The sequence below is a fragment of the Hemibagrus wyckioides genome, unplaced genomic scaffold, assembly GCF_019097595.1.
Source record: "Hemibagrus wyckioides isolate EC202008001 unplaced genomic scaffold, SWU_Hwy_1.0 Contig15, whole genome shotgun sequence".
Lineage (NCBI taxonomy): Eukaryota > Metazoa > Chordata > Actinopteri > Siluriformes > Bagridae > Hemibagrus > Hemibagrus wyckioides.
In genome coordinates, this window is record NW_026690775.1 from 305712 (window position 1) to 317691 (window position 11980).

The 11980-nt window shown below is 38.4% G+C and overlaps 3 non-coding genes across 3 annotated transcripts; 1 reads left to right on the forward strand and 2 right to left on the reverse strand.

The window, feature by feature from the left end:
• The first annotated feature begins 1620 nt into the window (after window positions 1–1620).
• Window positions 1621–1692, forward strand: trnap-cgg (transfer RNA proline (anticodon CGG)). Its single transcript has one exon. It is a non-coding gene; the product is annotated as a tRNA-Pro (tRNA).
• A 3332-nt stretch (window positions 1693–5024) lies between these two features.
• trnas-gcu (transfer RNA serine (anticodon GCU)) lies at window positions 5025–5106 on the reverse strand. The gene has a single exon. It is a non-coding gene; the product is annotated as a tRNA-Ser (tRNA).
• A 615-nt stretch (window positions 5107–5721) lies between these two features.
• On the reverse strand, window positions 5722–5803 carry trnal-uag (transfer RNA leucine (anticodon UAG)). The gene has a single exon. It is a non-coding gene; the product is annotated as a tRNA-Leu (tRNA).
• Between the last annotated feature and the right edge of the window lie 6177 nt (window positions 5804–11980).

Consider the following 11980-nt stretch of genomic DNA (forward strand, 5'->3'; position numbering starts at 1 on the left):
TCTTCTGCTGTCTATGGTAAAGAGGAGCAAGCAGTTACACTCTCCTGTGATTATAAATACACTGTTTCTATGAACAATCTACAGTGGTATGGACAATATTCCAATGCAGCACCAGAATTCCTCGTTCTGTTGACGGAATCGGGAGGGAATCAGACAGGTGATACTCCTCATCCTCATTTGTCTGCTAAAGTTCATAAGAGTCTGAAGCGTGTGGATTTGGAGATCTCGCCTGCTTCAGTATCAGACTCTGCACTGTACTACTGCGCCTTGCAGCCCACAGTGACAGGAAAGTCAACTTCACTGTCCAAAAACCTACAGAGACCTCAAACATGAAAGTGTTAAAGAATCACAATAAGAAGAAAAGACTGGAAGCTATGCATAACATCAGCATTCTGATTATTGATCCAATAGAAATGTATGTAAATAACCATATATGAATACTTTATTTGAATTGAATAGACAAAACATTCTAAGTGAATCCAAATACTGATAGAAAAGTTAGGTGTGTGTTTGAAGAAGCCACATGTTCACTCCCTCTGCAGTATTAAGTGCAGTTCTCATAAACAATAGTGGCAGGTTTGATGGTTTATTTACTTAATGACAGTGTAAAGATCACATGCTGGAATTTGATTCTGTTCTAGGAATAAAAATGTGGATATTGTACAACTCTTTTGACAAGCAGCTGATCTGATTTATTTTTATTTTATTTTATGTTTGTTTGTTTGTTTCTCAGCATGAGATTTAATGTGTTCATCATGTGTGTCTTTGCAGGATCTTTAATATATTTTTGGGAATTACAGGATACCTGAAAGTATGTATAACTAAGAATAAGAATTGTGGAAAATAAAAACACAGTTTCCATCACACAATCAGGAAATAAATAAGCTCTACTGAAATAGTGCCCCATAATCAATTCTTGAGGTAGATGAGCTACAACAGCTAAATACCACATGGGGTTTCATTCCTGTTCACCAAGAACAGAAATCTAAGACTACAGTAACAACCATGTAAATGACATAAATCATACTAAAATATTTTTTAAAATCCATAGCAACCACATGGGACTCCATTACAGCTTCCTAGTGTCACCCTATCGAACAGATGAGACCTTGTAACAGTTACCAAACCATACCCCACCAGCCACCTGAGTTTCTTTAGCAACCAGCTAATTCAATTTTATTACCAACTGGAATCATTTTTAAACTTACTGCAAATGTCACAGAAACTACTTGAAGCCTCATAATATTCACCAAGCTATACTGGAGCAACAGTACAGTTTCCAGCAAAGAAGCTACAATCCTGTAAACTTGACCTATACTGAAACCTCCACCTGACACTAAAGCAAGCTTGTTCTACAAGAATTGATTTTGATCTTCATGTCCACCAAGATTAATAACATATTTGGCCCAATGGCAAGAGCTGCTTACTTGGTTCACACTTAGCGTCTCGATTCCAAAAAGGTTCAAATCCCACAGGAGCCCTCGCTTTATTGTTAACTTGACTTTGTGTAACCCAGTTCCTTTTACTCGGACCCCAGTCCATATGAACTGGAAGGTCACAGAGAATTACAGAGTACAGTGAACCTTCATTGGCGCACAGTAAGCTAAATAGGGACGACCTGGCTCGTTGGTCTAGGGGTATGATTCTCGCTTCGGGTGCGAGAGGTCCCGGGTTCAAATCCCGGAGGAGCCCTGGTTTTAAATGGAATAGAGTGGTTGGGATTAAACTAATGGAAACTTGCACTGCCAGCTTGGTTCTCGCTTGGAAGCTTGTTTCTCCAGAGGTCCAAGAAGGTTCAAATCCCACTGTTAATTACCTCTGAAAATTAAAGCTCCAACCTGGAGCCTATCTCTGGAATACAGGGAGCGGGATGGAGAATGTCACACTTTGTGGAGACATGAACCTCTGAAATATTAATATAATAGAGTACAGAAAGACCTCAGAATATTGTCATTTTACTTACACCATTCATCATGTTCACTGTTATATTCATGTGTCTGTGGCTTTCATTAGGTAAGTTATCATTGATCTTTTCAGAAAGGAGATAATAAATTAATGATTAATTAGCCTGTGTGATGTTAAGAAAAAATAGAATATGAGTTATATAACTCAAAACTAAAAAATTATTATGTTCTCTTCTCTATAACAGGTGACTCCATGGCAGATTTATTAGAACCACTTTTCACTCATAAAGTTGTAGATGAAGGTGATGATGTTACTCTGTCCTGCAGCAACAAAGACAGTGGTTCAGTAAACAGCCTACAATGGTACAAACAACATCCAAAATCTAAACCTGAGTTCCTTTTTTTCATCACTCCATGTGGAGGTAAATCCCTATGCCACCACGTCTGTCTGCTAAAGTTGATGATAAAACTAAACAAGTGGATCTGATCATCTCCTCGGCTGCTTTTAATGTTTGATAATATACAATTAGAAGGTAATTTATTCATAATCACACTCTCTGGTATCACCCAGATGAGGATGGGTTCACATTTGAGTCTTCCTCATATCGTCTCACAGAGTTTTTTCTTGCCGCTGTTGCCTCAGAGTTGCTCATTAGGGGTAAAGTTAATTTTCAACATTGTAATTTCTATTCTGAATTTCTGTATTTCTGTAAAGCTGCTTTGAGACAATGTCCATTGTTAAAAGTGCTGTACAAATAAAAATGAAGTGAACTGAATTGAATTGAACTGAATTTAATTACCTTTTGGTTATAGACACAGCAAATTTACTTATGAGAGATTTTGTTTAAATCTGGATCAGTTTCCTATGATTTTCCCCAGCAAATTATCATAATTATTTATAAATGTACAAATAATTTAAAAACCACACAAACAGATAAAGGCTTATAGTATTGTATAGATGATGAATCTTGAAATACAACACCAGCCATAATGACTCTAGATTTCTGTCACTGACACTGTGTGAAGTGATCTGTACAAAATAACACTAAAACTGCATCACTTCCTGGGTGTGTCCTTCTAGAGACGTGTAAAGTTCAGCACATACAGCACTATTATACAGAATCCTCACAGAGCTGTGTTCAGAAATGGATCAACTATACAACTTACTGTACATAGTGAGATACATACCATTGATTCTCACTCTAGTTACAGGTAATTCATTTTCATCAGTTTATCAATAGTTTTAACTATCACAATCATATTTAATCAGTTAATTAATTACATTAATTAATAACCATGTTTTTTTTTGGCGACGCTACCCATGCACTTGGAGGGTTGTGGGGCTGTGGTCAAGGGAGGCCTGCCAGGTCGGGAAAGAGAGACACTCTGGCAGGCGGTCGCAATGGTTGTACCACGCATGCTTCCATTACCAGACGTGATTCAAGATCCAAACCCAGGAAAGGTTTGAAAGGCTTAGGCTCTTGTTGACAAGGTTTGCTGATATGAACTTGCATCCCAGTCTGTTGCAATAAATTCAATTCAATTCAATTTTATTTGTATAGCGCTTTTAACAAAGAGCATTGTCTCAAAGCAGCTTTACATGAGAAACCACATAAGAAAACAACAAACATGAACAGACAAACAGTCCTAGATGTTATCCCAAGTGAGCAAGCCTGAGGTGACTGAGGCGACTGTGGCAAGGAAAACTCCCTTAGATGGTATGAGGAAGGAACCTTGAGAGGAACCAGACTCAAAAGGGAACCCATCCTCATTTGGGTGACAATTGTGTGATGCAGATACAGCATGTGTATAGTGTTATGTGAATCAATGAGGAGGTTGTTGTCCATGGCGCTGCTTGAATATTCCAATCCTCACAAGCAGAACCCGGCTGGAGCTGGTCCATCTCCGGATGCCACTGGAGCCGGCACAGTCTCTGTATGCCTTGGGATGGGTAGAAGAAAGGAAACAATGGAACAGCATTAGCGTAGCTGCTGTTCATAATATTAGCAGTACTAGCTGAATGTGCATTTAATCAGATGTACTGGAGTGCAAGGTTATGGGAAGTGTTAGATGTATGCCTGGCTAAAGAGATAAGTCTTTAGTCTACATTTAAACTGGGAGACTGTGTCTGAGCCCCGAACACAGTCAGGAAGACTATTCCAGAGTTTTGGAACTAAATACGAAATGCTCTACCTCCTTTTGTGGACTTTGATATTCTGGGAACTACTAGAAGTCCAGAATTTTGTGATCTTAAAGAGCGTGGTGGATTGTAATGTGTTAGAAGACTGGATAGATAGGTGGGAGCTAAACCATTTAGAGCCTTGTATGTGAGTAGAGCTAGTTTATAGTCAATTCTAAACTTAACAGGTAGCCAGTGCAGGGATGATAATATTGGGGTTATATGATCAAATTTTCTTGATCTGGTAAGAACTCTGGCGGCTGCATTCTGGACTAACTGTAGCTTGTTTATTGAAGATGCAGGACAACCACCTAGTAATGCATTACAGTAGTCCAGTCTGGAGGTCATGAATGCATGAACTAGCATTTCTGCATCAGATACAGATAAAATGTTCCTAAGCTTGGCAATATTTCTAAGATGGAAGAAGGCTGTTTTTGTGATATTGTAAATATGGTTTTCAAAGGATAAGTTGCTGTCTAATATTACACCCAGGTCTTTCACTGCTGAGCTAGTAGTAACAGTGCATCCTTCTAGGTGCAAGCTGAATTGTGAGAGCTTCTGTGTACTAGTTTTTGGGCCAATAAGTAATATCTCCGTTTTGTCAGAATTTAATAATAGGAAATTATTGGTCATCCGATCTCTAATATCTTTAACACACTCAGTTAATCTAGACCAATTAGATATTTCATCTGGTTTTGATGAGATATATAAAGGTGCACGATCCGGGCCGCTGTCTTCGGGACTGTGCACTGCATTGATCTGCACGGATCTCCAGTGGCGACCCATCAGCCTTACAGCATCTGTGTCCAACCAACATGGAAATACAGCCCACGGTTGCGAAACACCTAGACCCAGGGTTAGCTTTTCTCGATCCCCTCTAGCACTCCGAAGCATTCCGTACGCATGAGTTGTGGAAAAGACGAGGTTAAAGGGCACACAAGCGACGAGGATGGGATTCGAACCCACGCGTGCAAAGCACAATGGATTAGCAGTCCATCGCCTTAACCTCTCGGCCACCTCGTCAGACGCAGGTGTGGCACCCACGACCAAATGTCCACAGAGACCGCAACAATTCCGTAGCGGCGCGCCATAACTCAACGCGTTTAAACAAGCCTGTTCCCAAAGCAACTGGAGCCCATCCCACGTGCATTAGCAGTCTGTTTCCTTAACCTCTTGGCATCCTAGGTCACCCACATGACCTTACACCTCAGTGCACCTGGCACTTGCACTCCATTGCCCAAACCTCTTGGCCACCACTTCTTATGTCGATTTTTTATTCTTGGTTGAATTGTTGTTTTGTTGGTAGCTCGTAACCATGGTAAGGGCACGACTGATGCGGCTCACACACGCGGAAACCGTGATTTGCGTACCGTTCTGTGGTTGTTTGGACTTGCTGTTTGAAAAAGCGAGGAGTGAAACGAAGCAGCCAGCATTGACACCAGTTGCCGAAACCTGGGAGCTATTTCAGAACCTGGGTCTGGGGGCTCCGGTACCATGTGAGCTCGTTTTTTTTTTTTGCAGCCAGGCAGCCAGCTAATGGCAACTCTTAAGCACATTTGCAGAAGGCACAGGAGCCAACACCCCTGTAAAGCCTTTGGGGTGCCAGAGCCCACAACCACTGCCTTGAAAAGGCTCAGCTGGCAGCGGTGGGATTTGAACCCACGCCTCCGAAGAGACTGGAGCCTAAATCCAGCGCCTTAGACCACTCGGCCACACTACCCAAGGGCTCGGTACATATAGACCTCTGTGGAGAGCACACTGACATACTGTCTGGGTGTGTGGTACACAGACTGCACAGATGAGGACAGACAAACTGTGCAGAGGGTGAAAAACAGCTCAAAAAATCATGGGCTGCCCTCTGCCCTCCCTGGATGACATGTCCAGGTCCCGCTGCCTCAGCAAAATCAAGGCCATCACAGGAGACTCCTCACATCCTGCTCATCACTTGTTTGACCTGTTGCCATCTGGGTGGCACTTCAGGTCAACAAAGTCTCACACCACCAGACTTACAAACAGCTTCTTCCCCTGGGCCATTCGGACTGCAAACAATCACTGAACACACACACACACATTCTACCTAATAAAATGTGCAATTCTACTGTGCACTTTAATCTGTCTGTGAATTGAGTACAAGTTATAACTTAATATTGGCTTTGCACAAATTAGATTTCAAGCAAATATATAATTGGGAACATTTTGTTGCAGCTTTATGAATGTTCTGCTTATATTACAGTAGCCCTTTAAAAAAGGGTACAAGTATGCATATGTATGAAAGGAGAGTCCATAACCTGAGGTACTGAGATATTGAGAAGGGTTCAGTAAATTAATTCTATTTTTACATATGTTTCTTTATTGACATGCACAACCAATTATTACAACATTATTACAACAATACTAATTCTAACAAAGTCCTGAATATGTACAATATGGCTATATTTGTGGACACCTAACCATCACACCAGTATGTGGGCATTCTCCAACCTGCTGCACAATTGTATAGGATGTCTTTATATTCTTACAAAAACATGTTTCAGCTCAATGAAGATGTTTATTACAAGTTTGGTGTGGAATAAATTGAGTGACCTGCACACAGCCCTGAACTCAAACCCACTCAACACTTTGGGATGAATTAGAATTCTGACTGCACCCCAAGCCACACATGCCTGATGTTTTAGGGCTGTATGGACACATGGACATACAGTATCTCACAAAAGTGAGTACACCCCTCACGGTTTTGTAAATATTTTATTATATCTTTTCATGTGACAACACTGAAGAAACGACACTCTGCTACAATGTAAAGTAGTGAGTGTACAGCCTGTATAACAGTGTAAATTTGCTGTCCCCTCAAAATAACTCAACACACAGCCATTAATGTCTAAACCATTAGCAACAAAAGTGAATACACCCCTAAGTGGAAATGTCCAAATTGGGCCCAAAGTGTCAATATTTTGTGTGGCCACCATTATTTTCCAGCTTTGCCTTAACCCTCTTGGGCATGGAGTTCACCAGAGCTACAGGTTGCCATATATTTACAAAAATGTGAGGGGTGTACTCACTTTTGTGAGATACTGTATATTGCCACTTACTGAACAATCATCTAATTTTTAATATTATTAGTGTATATTTTGCAACAAGTTTGAAGTAATATCTAAATAAAGCTAGTCTAAGTAGATTGATTGATAATGTTAAATTGCCCCTAGGTGTGAATGGGTGAGCAAATGGCTGTGTGTGTGTGTGTTTGTGTGTGTGAAAGAGAGAGAGAGAGAGAGAGAGAGATAAACAATTATTTTTTTTTTCAATTATATTTCTGCACATATATAAATTTGGTAAGTTCAAAAACAATTTTTTTTGGTGTTAAGGTTTTTCTCTTCAGTGAACACAAGATGGCGCAGTCACTTATCTTAATCTTGGTCTAGAACTAGAGCACCACACAACCTGCTCACATTCTCTGAGACATAGAGTATACTTGTTCTTCTATCATACATACTGCTGATATAATATCCTAACCCCTGCCCTGGTTACTCTTAGTGCCTAAGCTAATTTCAGAGATACCATTCTGATTAAACAACACAACTGTCCACTTAACACTAAACTGTCATAAGAATAAATTCTCATCTAATGTCATTTCTTTGGCACCTGCTGTGTCAGAAACATTAAAAACTAGAAACTTATATGTGAATGTGCCTTTATTCTTCTTTCTCTTCTTCTGATGCTACTGTGAGTACAGGAAAGTTTTATTTTTCAGATTTAACTGTTAGAGCTGAGAAATAAGGGATTAATTCAACCTTAATTACCAAGGGAATCTACTCATTTCTTCCTCATTCTTAAATAAATCATATTCTCTTCCACTTAGTGTTTCTAACATTAATCTGCCTGCTGGTGTTTACACAAACTTTCTCTAATTTAGAGATATCACTAACATATGTAAAATAACATAAATACATTTAATTTCCTACTTTCAGTATGTGTTTGCTTAAATGTCCTCTGGACAGGTTCCCCATATGAGGCTGAATGTAAAGCCAGGATGTTTCAGTAAGAATCAACAATCTGACAACAACATTGGTGACACTGTCATGTGATGCTGTGGGGTGGAGCAATTTTGAAGCTTTATGGTGTTAACATATTAGATTACAGAAAGATCTCCACTATTTTCACTGAGCTAAGACCAGTCATCATGTTCACTGTTATATTCATGTATCTGTGGCTTTCACTAGGTGAGTTAACATTGACTTTTTGTTATTACAGAAATATTAACTATATTATATTAAATATTAGTCTGTGTGGTGATGCAGTGTGAAAATGCAGAGTGTGGGTCTGACTTAAGTATTTCCTGTTGATTATTTAAAGATTAAAAACATTATGTTCTCTTCTCTATGACAGGTGACTCCATGGCAGATTCAATAGAGCCACATTTCACTCCTGAAGCTGTAGATGAAGGTGATGATGTTACTCTGTCCTGCAAATACAAAACAAGTCGTACATCAGACTACCTGCACTGGTACAGACAATATCCAAAATCTACACCTGAGTTCCTTCTTATTGTTAACCAAAAAGGAAATCTAATTTCCAACACTGACCCAAGAATGTCTGCTAAAGTTGATGATAAAACTAAACAAGTGGATCTGATCATCTCCTCTGCTGCTGTATCAGACTCTGCTCTATACTACTGTGCTCTGACGCCCACAGTGACAGGAAATCCAGCTGCACTGTACAAAAACTTTCACACAGTTTTGTTATATTGAAAGAAGTTTTGCCAATGCTTTAGAGAAAGTTACATGTCCTTTTGGGGGATTCTCTCTTTCTCTCTACTGATCAGGGTCGTGGTTGATATGGAGTTTGTCTCACACATGAGGTAGGAAACACCCTGAATGGGATGTCAGTCCTTTGCAGAGCTCCATACACAAACCCTTTCACATACTTATTTACACATAGTGAATTTATTAGTAAATTTATTACTGTCATGTTTTTTGGAGGTGATGCAAAACTGCACACAAACTGACAGTAACCTGAACTCATCATCAAACTGGGGATCCTGAAGCTGTGATGCAGCAACACTACCTGCTGTGTCACTGTGCTATCACACTGTTAAAATCCTTCTGCTTAAAGTGTGTTCTTGTAGTGTGGTGTTGTGTCATTGTTATTATAAAGAACAATTACTTATTTTAAGTATTATGTATTTTGACAGCCCAACTTTAACAAGCCATAAACATATTTCACCAAGCAATGTTTAAATCTTTTACTTACTTTATAATCCTGCATAGGCTGTTGTCACTGAACCTTTCATTCTACAAAATTGTAATTGCATGTGATAAGTTTATTGGTGTAATAGGGGTGTGTTCATGAAAATGTGTGTGTGTCTGTGTGTGTGAAAGAGAGAGAGAGAGAGAGAGATTTTAAATTGCTAAATTATAAAACTATTTATTAGTGTGTTATGTTTTTCTCTTCAGTGAACACAAGATGGCGCAGTCACTTATCTTATTGTGGGTCTAGAACTAGAGCACCACACAACCTGCTCACATTCTCTGAGATGATGTTGCTACTTTTCACAGTAAACAATTGTGACATAGAGTTTACTTGTTATTCTACTAAATAGTTTATTTATATTCTTCTTTATAATGGGCAGTTTAGCAGATTAAATTGGGCTGACCGATGAAGACGCCAACATTGTCAGAAAAGATACAGACTCTGTTATTCTAAAATGTTCATACGAGTCAAGCAGTGATTACACTGAGCTTTACTCTTCTTTTCCTTTTACCAACTTAAGAGTCATGCTTTTCTCACAAGATGGAGATATTTACACTTTTACATTCACTTCATCATCATCCTTTCACATTAACCATCATTTAACCATCAAATGTAATATTTTAATGGACACAATATTAGAGGTTAACTAATGTTGTATTGTTTGTATAATAAAGCCAAAATTGCACTTCACTAACAACTCCTCATACAGCTAGTCTGTTGTGTAACTGGTTATTATTGCATGGACCCAGTGGACACTGTGGATCAGAAACCCAGTAAACGCTCTGTTCTGGACATTCTTTTACCATTAAAGTTAGAATATTAATGTGACATTTGATTTATTTGGTTTATTCTAGATGGAATCTGAAAAATACATGCAAACAACATGACTGTCAAATGGATTAGTTTTAAATGTTATGTTTGCTTACTTTAGAAACTAGTTTGGAGTTAAATGGAACATTGGTTCCAGATGTAGATGCAGACACCACTAATTTAATGTGTAATTAAATAACTTTAATTACTTTATTTACTGTAAGAGGAATAACTAATAAACTAAGGTGCAGAAATAGACAAAAGATCAAAAAGAGAGCAAAAGGTAAATAAAACATCCAAAAATATCCAAAACAAATCACACAGAAAGTTGATCAGCAACAGTGGAAAAGTTCTGTGTTGTATTAGTGACTCAGTTCACTGTCACTGATACTGTGAAGTGATGATCTGTGTAAAATTATGCTCCAACAGCATCACTTCCTGGGTGTGTCCTTCTAGAGACGTGTAAAGTTCAGCACATACAGCACTATTATACAGAATCCTCACAGAGCTGTGTTCAGAAATGGATCAACTATACAACTTACTGTACATAGTGAGATACATACCACTGATTCTCACTCTAGTTACAGGTCATTTATTTTTCATCTGTTATAATAATTATTACAATGATATTTAATCTGTTTATAAATTATATTGATTAATTACCATATTTGTATTAATCTAGTCATTTTTTTTTTATTTTTTATCATATGATTTGCAAAAAATACTTCACTGATATATTTCTTTATGTTCTTCTTACACCAGGCAGTTTTGCAGATAAAATTTGGCCAAAGGATGAAGATGCCAACATTGTCAGGAAAGAAACAGAGACTGTTACTCTGAAATGTTCATATGAGTCAAGCAGCAATGACATTTATCTTTACTGGTACAAACAATATCCTAACAGCGCACCACAGTTTTTACTGTATAAAGGCGCAAGGTCAAGATCTGACCAGAGCACTCCTGATGATCATCGATTAGAGTCGAAAACCAGCAGAGACTCTACTGAACTCACTATCAGAGGTCTAAAGTTCTCAGATTCTGTGCTCTTAGAGTAGCAGCACAGTGATACAGAGTCACTGAAAGGCTTTACAAAAACATAACAATGGAATATCTAAATTTATAAAGCCACAGAAGCCCCTTTACCAACATATCAGTTAACCACAGACAAACAACATTTGTGGTAACACATGCAGCTGGTGGGGAAAAAATGAAAAGAGATTAAAATAACACCTACACAAGAATCATAGTATATTCACAAACATCATGCTATTTTAATGACAATAACAGAATTGTTTTATCAGATGTTACTGGGGCATAGTATGGGCAATTAAAAAATGTACATTTTCCTTTGCTTCAAACTATACTCTTAAATACCTCATGTTAAGTGTATATTTGTTTGTTTGCTGCATGTTTACTACTATATTATGTCTACTATTAGTCTTATTGTCGTATTCTGTTCATCTTTATTATGGCACTATTATGTCTCATGTCTATTTTGTCTATTTTACATGCTGCTGCTGTAACAAGTTCCCTTTAGGAGATTAATAAAGTGTCATATTATCATGACCTAACACTGTGCCTGACTGTGTGCCCTGACCATGTCACTGTGTCTGGAACCATCACTATACCCTGACCTGACACTGAGCCTGGATCTGTCACTGGATTTTAGACCTCTAGCTTTCTTAGGTTTTGCATGTAGAGAGTCTCAAAAACACACAAAGAATGTACTTAGATTTAATGTTTGATTGATAAATGAAAAGGTGGCTGGTTTAATGTGATGAATACTCACTGGATGTGAACATTTCCCTGCTCAGAGGTACACTCCACTGGACTGGACAAG